Below are 8,857 nucleotides of genomic sequence, written 5' to 3'. Positions count from 1 at the left end.
CTTCCTCCTGTCTCTCCCTCTCCTCCTGAGTCCTCGGTGCTCTGCTTTCTGCTAGAGGTGCTGGCTGAGGCAGAGGGCCTGGAGAGGGGGTGGGGGGAGGGGCTGTCAGATGCCCAGGGCTGTGGGGGTGGGGACCCCCTGCTGTGAACATTTTCCTCCATCCACCCACCATGCTGGCAACTGTGATCCCCTCCTTCCCACCCCAGGCCCCGGGGACCCAGCTTTCTCCAGCAGGGGAGGGAAAGGCCCATGGAGAGCAGGGGGTTTGGAGAGGGGGGCAGGGTCCTGGATTAAGACCCCGGGCCTCTGCCCTTGGCAGAATCACCAGGTAGGCCAGTACCACCTTCTGCTCCTTTCTCCCTCATTCCTGACCCTTCCCCAAGGATGCTGGCCACGACCCTCCCCTCAGCACCCTGTCTACTCTGGCCGTCTTGGGGGAGCGGTGGGGAGAGGTGGGCTCTGGCCGGCCCTCTCTCCCCAGCAGAGAGGTGGGGACTCAGGCGTCCCTTCCTGGTGGAGAGGCCTTTCAGGGGCGGCAGTATTCGCCTGGAGCCCAGCCTGGGTGCTACTGATCCTGGTCCCAGACGCACCCAGTCAGCCCCTGAGAGGAGGGGAAGGAATGGCGTTCTGTCCATCAAAGGTCAAGCCACTGATGGCCCCACCTGGCAGAGCTGCTCGGTCAGCAGTGACCCTTAACCCCTTAGCTCCCTGAGCCCTCTTCCCAGGGCCCTGGTCATGCTGTGGAAGGCTCCGCCCTCGTCCTCCTCCCCTGCTCTGGGCCTGGACCCTCCTCTGCCACCTGGGGCACTGATCACCCTCCTGCCATCCTGCCTCCCCGGACACAGAGGAAACGGGAAATCTGTTCGCAGAGCCAGGGGCTGTGCAGGGGTGGGGGGTGCTGGTCACTCGTGTCTCTGCTCCTGCCTGTTTCCCAGGTGGGCTGACACTCTTCCCAGCCCTTCAGAGGCCAGGGCTGAGGACCAGATGGGGGCATGGGGAGAGCGCTCTCCCATCTCAGGCACATGTGGGTGAGACCTGGGGCCCAGGCTGTCCTCTCCCTGGTTCCCGCAGGCCTGTGCCCCTCCCAGCACCTCAAAGGCGCACCAGCCCCTCTGGCCCCGAGGGACTCTCACCCCCACTCTGGCTGTGGGACAGGGTTGGCCGCGGCAGCGCCTCTCCATGTAATGGTGTGTCGCTGGCTCCCATTCTTTGGGTCCAGGTGGGGCCTGAGGTTTCGTGTTTGTGACCAACTTCTGCGTAGCTGCCTCGGGCACTGGCCCTAATGCTAGTTGCACTTTAGAATCAGGTGGAGTTTTTTAAAAATCCTGAAACCTGAATCCCATGGCAAACAGGTGAATTCTGACGGACTGAGGACGGGGTCCAGGCCTGGTTACTTCGCGAAGCTCCCATGGGGTCTTGCTCACCTCACTTGGCTCTCTGAGCCCTGAGGACCCCAAATCGCCAGGGACAGGGGAGGGGAAGGGCTCTGGACCCCAGGGCTGGAGGCTCCACGTGCAGTTACCCAGGGCTGGGGTGTGGCAGGGAGGCTGTGCGCTGGGGAGGGGAGGACTGAGGACCCAGGGGTCAGGCTACAGCAGGGACCAGGACACACTTAGTCCGGGTGAGTGTGTGGGACATGGGGGGCTCCTGATGTTTCCTAGGCCACCCCCACCCCCTCTGGTGCCCATGACCAGAATTGAACCTGGGACCCTTCAGTCTGCAGGCTGACACTCTATCCACTGAGCCAAACTAGTCAGGGCATGGCCGTGTCCTTCTTGGTTTGGGTGCAGGAAGTGCTGGGCCTGGATGAGGAAACGCTGCTGTGGGTGTGCATAGGGCCTCGGGCAGGTTATGCTGTGAGGCTTTTGCGCGTGTGGAATGCTGGTATTTTGTACGTTATATATTATACACGTGGGAGACCTAAATAAGAACGCACACATATGCTCCTAGTTTAGTGCTTGGTGCATTAAGTATTCAACACCTGTTTGCTAGAAAAAGCAGTTTAGTCCTGAGAGGGGCGGAGATACTTTGCGTGCACACATGTTTACTGAGCAGCCACCTGGCCCTGCCTTCGGAGTTTCTCATCTGCCTGTTGCTCCCAACATCAGACCTGGGTGGGGTGCGACACGTTCCTTGTGGGTGGGCCTCCTGGCCTGCACCCCTTACTTCTAGGCCTTCCCGTGGACAGGCCCAGCTCTGAGCACTCCTGTCACTGACTCATTCCGTCTTCTCAACAATCCTATGAGTAGGTGCTGCTATTAGATTCCTTCTAGGAGGGAAACTGAGGCACAGAGAGGTTCAGGACAGGCCTGAGCTCACCCAGCTCATGATGGGAGGGTGGGGACCTGCACCCGCGGTACCTCCCAGGCTCTGACCACTGAGCTCCACAACCACTGGACGGAGGGCCCGTCTTCTCCTCCTCCCCGTCCCCAGGCCTTCCCACCTACTCTGCCCACCGCTTCCTCCAGGTCACTGCTTTCAGCCCAGCTCAGAGGCCCTCCCTTCAGAGATGCACTCCTGGACACCGTGGTTGGAATTCTTTAAAATATATACATATTTTTATTGATTTCAGAGAGGAAGGGAGAGGGAGAGAAACATCAATAATGGGAGAGAATCATTGATTGGCTGCCTCCTGCACACCCCTCACTGGGGATCAAGTCTTCAACCCTGGCCTGTGCCCTTGACCGGAATTGAAACCAGGACCTTCAGTCCGCAGGCTGACGCTCTATCCCCTGAGCCAAACCGGCCAGGGCTGGAATTCTCTTCCTGTATCACCTTCCCACGGGGGTGAGGTGGGTCTCCACTTGGTGGGCGCCCTGAGGGCAGGGCCATGCCTTCCTCTGGGTCTCAGCCCCTCCGGGCCCAGCATGCCCTCAGGGAGTCTTCCCTGAGCTGAGTTACTGTCCGAGCTCCCAGGATGAAAAGATCAGAGAGGCTGGAGCAGGCAGGCGTGGCTTCCTGGAGGTGGAGGGTGGAGAGCTCAGGGAGGACAGCATTCTAGGGCCTGTCCCAACAGGGGCTCTCGCCTGTCCCTGTTTCTGGTCCAAGCTGAGGGTCCTGGACCTGGGCCACGAAGGCAGCTCCTGGGGCCTGAGTCTTCCTTCCCCTCCCAGCCCCGCCCTTTCCAGGAACAAGGGAGCTGGGGCTGGTGCCCAGAGCTGCCTGGGGCGGGGGCCTCTGCCCTCTTCTTAGAAGCCCTCGGAGAAGGGCACTGCTGGTTCCTGTCACCCAGACCCAGCTGCTGGGAAGTCTTCCTGGCGTCTCCCCTGGATGGCTCAAGCGGTGGCGAACTTTTGTGAACGTACCGTCCGTCCGTGCAGAGCTCTGGGCCAGGGGCCGGGGTGGGGCTGATGGAGGCCAGAGCCTGGCCTGGAGCTGAGTTCGAAGGGAGGTACCTGCGTGAAAGCCCAGGACCCTGGCACAGCCGAGGCCCTCCCGGCTGAACGGCAGCTGGAGCCCACGGGCTGGGGCCAAGTCCAGCTGGGCTCGGAGGCCCTGTGCAGCCTGGGCTGCCTTCTTCCCTCTCTAGGCCGCACTCCCATCTGTAAATGAGGAGCAGCCCAGGTTATCTCTAACGGCGGGTCCAGCTTTGATCGCCCGTGGATCTGTCACAACAGGAGGCCAATGCCTGGCCCAGTGTTTCCAAGGTGGTACCCCAGGCTGCTGGGCTCCCCAGACCTGGATCGCTTTTCTTGAGAAGACAGCGTTATGGGCAAATATGCTTGGGAAACTGCTTTCCCTTCCTCTTCTCAGAGATGCAGGGCCTGCTACGGTGTTCAAGGCTCTAGAGCAGTGGTTTTCAACCTTCCTAATGCTGCAACCCTTTAAAACAGTTCCTCATGTTGTGGTGACCCCCAACCATAACATTATTTTTGTTGCTAGTTCATAACTAATTTTGCTACAGTTATGAATCGTAATGTAAATATCTGATATGCAGGATGTATTTTCATTGTGACAAATTGAACATAATTAAAGCATAGTGATTAGTCACAAAAACAATATGTAATTATATATGTGTTTTCCGATGGTCTTAGGAAAGGGTGTGAAAGGGTGGTTCGACCCCCAAAGGGGTTGCGACCCACAGGTTGAGAACCGCTGCTCTAGGGGCTACAGTTACAAAGTGGATCTGTTTAAAATCCTTATCCCCTCCTCCCCCTCGCCCTCCTCCCTCTCCTTCCCCTCCTCCTCTTCCTCCTATTCCTCCTCCTCTTCCTCCTTCCATTCTGGTCCCTTTGTCTCCCCCTTCCTCTCTCCCAAGAGTCAAGAAGGTGGGGTGTTCCCTTGAGGAGCTCTGACCCCAGGAGGGCCTGGGAGTCCCTGAGGACACTGTCCTCAATTCCTCATCTCCCACAATCCCAGCACGGAGCTCCACCTCCCATACCCAGCCTTGACCTAAGCTGCAGCCACAGTGGCCCTCCCCACTGCGAGGTGTGGCCGAGCCCAGCAGGCCCAGGCCTGTCCACAGGACACCTTGCCTGTTGGCCGAGGCTGGGAGCCCTCCCGGCCCCTGGCCTCGCTCACCTTCCCAGCCGGACGTCACTCCCACTGGGGTTCGTACCCATGAACTAGGGCTGGGCCACTTCCGCCATGTTGCCTGGCACACAGGTGCACAGTGATGCGAATGAATGAATCCACAGGCCGCGAGGGTGGTTTGCATCCCGGCACCCGCCTTACTAGCTGCGTGTTCTTGGCAAGTGACCTAGCGTCGCTGAGTCTCAGTTTCCTCCCAGGGGTGGTGAGGACTAGACCAGATAATGTGTGTGAACACGGCCGTGCTTTGCACAAACGGGGACCTGCCCGCAGAGGGTGGCTGTCAGCTGACCTTGGCTTTGATAGGAGTCATTGCGTCTGATCCCGCCCAAGTGCCGTCATGGATGCTCTCCCAGCGGCTCCCAGTGACCCTGGGGCCGGCAGGGCCGGGGCAGGACCGTTGAACTAAAGCAGAAGGGGAAAGGGTGGACTGGGGCCGACTGTGCGCGTGTGACTGTTTAGGCATGGACCGGCGTTCTCTGCCACAGCTGTTTGCACCGAGGTTTTTTGAGGACCCACCGTGGGCAAGGCGCTGCTGTCTGGGGGTTAGTGAAGAGGGGTGAAGCTCACCGTGTCTTCAGGAAGCTTGTCCACCAGCTGGGAGCTGGTCCGTTCGTTCATTCATTCATTCCTACATTCCCACACAGTTCACAGGCAGCATGGTACAGGACACGTGTGAGGAGGAAGAGGGTGAGGCAGGTGGAGGAAAGAAAGGCTGGGAAGGGCTGAGGTGGCCTTTATCAGGGGGGACCCGCGTGGGCTGCTCCTGTGGGTGCAGGGTGGCTGTGTGTGGCTAAGGAGAGGCCTGTGTCCTTCCGTCACGCGAAGGCAGCTGGCAGCCTGGGGGTGGGGATGCCGAGGGCAGGGCAGGGGCCTGGCAGGGCATGACCAGATGCCCGTTTGAAGTTGGCGTTGTGGGTGCACTGCTGTCCCAAGGCTACCTCTGTCCCCTCCAAGTGAGAATGAGTGATCCTGTGGGGTTTTAGTATTTTCCAAGCTCAGAGGGGCTGCCCCATAGTAAGGTGACCTTATCTTCGATGGGCATCACTTTATAATGAAAAAGGGAGAGGAGTGATGACCAGCCTGAAATCTGGAGCCAGCGAGACGAGGGTTCAAACCCAGCCTCCATCCCAGGAGCCAGGGCAGGGATTGGGCCAGTGTTTAATTTTCCTGCGCTTCAATTTTCTCGTTTTTAAAACGGGGATAACAATCCTATCTCGATTGGAATGGCACAAAGATGGAAACTTCTGCCCCCCCCCCCCCCAAGAAATAGTAAGTACTTAGCACAGGGCCTGGGACAAAAGGCAGTCATTCCTCTCTCAGCCATTCCAACCGCAGGTCGGTGTCCAGCGTTGTCCAGGCAGGGGGCCTCCGTACCGGCATAATAACGCCTTGGATATGACCACGCCGGGGAGAGCTCTTCCCTTCCAGGGGGCAGAGTGGTACTGACTTGGACAAGAGCAAGGACTCAGCACAGGCCTGGGTGTGCTCACAGGTCTGGGTGCTTGGGTGCAAGCAGGACGTGTAATGTGCCCCTGTGCTGCCAGGCGTGGGGATTGTCTTGCTGCCCGAGCAGGTGGCAAGTGGAGACATCCAAGTTTGAATGTCTCCTGTTTGGGGCTAGAACCTGGAGGGGAAGTCCTGGCTTCCGCAGGTGCAGTGGAAGAGCTGCTCCTGACTTCGCCAAGTTCTTGCTGTGTGACCTTGGGGCAGTCAGCCACCCTCTCTGGGCTCGCTCATTCCTTCATCTGTGAGGGAGTTGGCTTCTGAGACCTCTAGGTGTTCTTTATTTATTTATATTTATCTTTGAAAGTATTACAGATGTCTCCCCCCACCCCCATCCCCATTGACCTCCTCAGCCCCACTCCTGACCTCTCCCCAGATGGGGTTCTTTATTTTTGAATTTTACTTTTCAATTATAGTTGACATTCAGTTTGATTTTGTATTCGTTTCAGGTGTACAGCATAGTGGTTAGACAAGCATACGCTTTACAAAGTGACCCCGCCCCCCGCCCCATAGTTTGAGCGCTGAGTACTCACCTGGCACCATGCACCGTTAGTACAATGTTATGGCTACGGTCCCTAGCCTGTACCTCACCCTGTGACTGTTTTGTAACTACCAGTTTGTACTTTCCTTCGCCTTTTTCACCCAGTGCCTGCGGGGTCTTTTACTCTCGGGCTGAGGGCTATAGGAAAGGCGCACATCTGGCCTTGTCTCCCCGAGGCAGCTGCTCAGTGCTGCACGTGTGAGCACACAGCAGGTGCCCCTAAGTGCTTGTTGAACCCCATTGACCAGGGCGGGAACCCACTGAAAGCCCTGCCCACTTCTCTCCCCAGAGAGCCTGTCCCTGGCCTGGACCGGGCTCTTTGGGGTCAGGACCTACATGTTCACGCCCCACAGTCAGCCCTTCACCGTCTGTTGTAGGGACACAGATGCGCAGACACGCGCACGTGGGAAAGAAAACCCCGTCACAGACGGACCCCCTGCAAGCTTCTTCTCATGGCTGTCCCCGGTCCTCAGACGGGCTCGGCACCACCCAGCCCGGCCCGCTCAGCCGGGCCTGCAGCCAGAGTGTCCGCCTTCCAGCTCCTTAAACCCAGGCAGCGCCTTCCGGCCTCCCAGCCTCCACAGTGCTCCCTCCCCTGCTCTCTTCCATCTTCGGCTCCTTGGCTCCTCTTTTGGGCTCAGCCTAAAGGTCACGGCTACAGAGACACCTCCCAGGCCTCCAGAATTAGTTATTCTCGGAAGCACCCCGGCCTTAGCTTCACTGCCATTTGTGATTACAGATTTATTGTGAGGTTATTCATTGTACTGTATTGTACTGAAGTATACGATAAACACATATTATATATTACATTTGTATACTTACATATAAGTACGCTATATTATTAAATTATAGAATATATACTATATACATATTACGCATTTTATATATACGATGCGTTATATATACATATGTTACTGTGAAATTCATCGTCTGTCTTCCCACAAGGATGTCCCGTTCATGAGTCCTTGGTGATGAGCTGAGTGCCTGGCATAGCAGAGCTGGCCGATGAATGAATGGTGGGGGGCTGGGTGGGGAGGGTGGTGGGGCCTGGAGAGGTGATGAGAGCTGGCAGGGAGGCTGCCCTGAGAGGCTGGGGACTTGTCTGGGTCTCATGTGATGGAGGGAGCATCTTGATTCTCATGCTCTTCCTTCTTTTGGAACTGGGGGCCCTGGAGGGACAGGCTGGGTTTAGTAGGACACCAGGCACCTGAGGACCTGGGGCAGGGGGAGGAGGGGTTGGGGGATCTGAGCCAGCTCCCTGGCCAGCTCCACCTCTTCCTCCAGCAGGCAGGAAGGACAGGCAGATCTGTCAGCTTCAGATACCACTGCCCCCCCCTCCCGCCCCCAGGGGGCCCAGCCCTGAGCCCCAGGAGGCTGCAGGGAAAGGGCAGGGTGGGATGGGGGGGCGGGGACAGGAAGCACCCGGGTCTTCCCCTCCTCCCTCCGGCCTCACCCTCCACCCCCATCTCTGGCTAGAGCTTGCAGCCCCAGGCCTTGGCACTAGGGGGACGGGGGCGGGAACGGGGACAGAAATCCCATCCTGGCTCAATGCCTTCTTCTCCCTGATTTGATTTGTTGGCCTCAGGATGGCAATGGCCCTGGCAGCCCCTGGAGAGCTGGGCCCGAGGCTGAGGGATGGAGAGAAAGGGACAGGGCGCTGCCACTGAAGCTCTTCCTGTTTGCCTGGCACTGGGCTGACCCACGCTGCCCTGGGCTGGTTCCTGGGAGGCCTCACTGGGAGTCCAGCTCTGCAGGGGATTGTCATGTGACCTTAGGTAGCCACCAGCGTCCCCCTCACATGCCAGTGTGACCCCAACCCGGTGTGGCTGCTGCTCACTGGGAGCTCGCTGTAAACACTGACCCCCAGTCCCATTCCTTGTCTTCCATTTGGGTGGGAATCTATTTTTAAAAGCTCTGCTGAGATGGTGCTGCAGCTGGCGTAGGAACTATTGGAATAGATAGATGGTCTCTAGGCCCCCTCCCCAAACTCAAACTCCCCACCTCTGGGGCGGGTGCCCTCCTCACGGCTGTGTCCTGAGCAGGGAGCTGTGCGCGGAGCACGGAGCTGTGCGGGGAGCAGGGAGCTGTGTGGGGCTGCAGGAACTGCCAGCACCCAGAGGACTCGGAGGGGCCCTGAGAGTGCAGCCAGGGCTGCTCCTTCCTCCTCTCTCCTCCTCTTCCTCCTCTCCCTTTGGCCTCCGCTTTCTCCCTTCCCACTCCTGTCGCTGCCTCTTGCCCTGGGCCCTGCTTTACTCTCTGCTTTGATTTCCTTCTCTCTCG

At 58.4% G+C, this 8,857-nt stretch overlaps 1 long non-coding RNA gene across 4 annotated transcripts in view; it reads left to right on the top strand.

Annotated features, from left to right (window-relative positions):
- LOC102764603 overlaps window positions 1-8,857 on the top strand; it is a 54,765-nt gene that overhangs the window by 1,106 nt on the left and 44,802 nt on the right. The window lies entirely within an intron of this gene.

The sequence above is a fragment of the Myotis davidii genome, unplaced genomic scaffold, assembly GCF_000327345.1.
Source record: "Myotis davidii unplaced genomic scaffold, ASM32734v1 scaffold514, whole genome shotgun sequence".
Taxonomy (NCBI): Eukaryota; Metazoa; Chordata; class Mammalia; order Chiroptera; family Vespertilionidae; genus Myotis; species Myotis davidii.
This window is presented reverse-complemented; position numbering and strand designations above follow the sequence as displayed.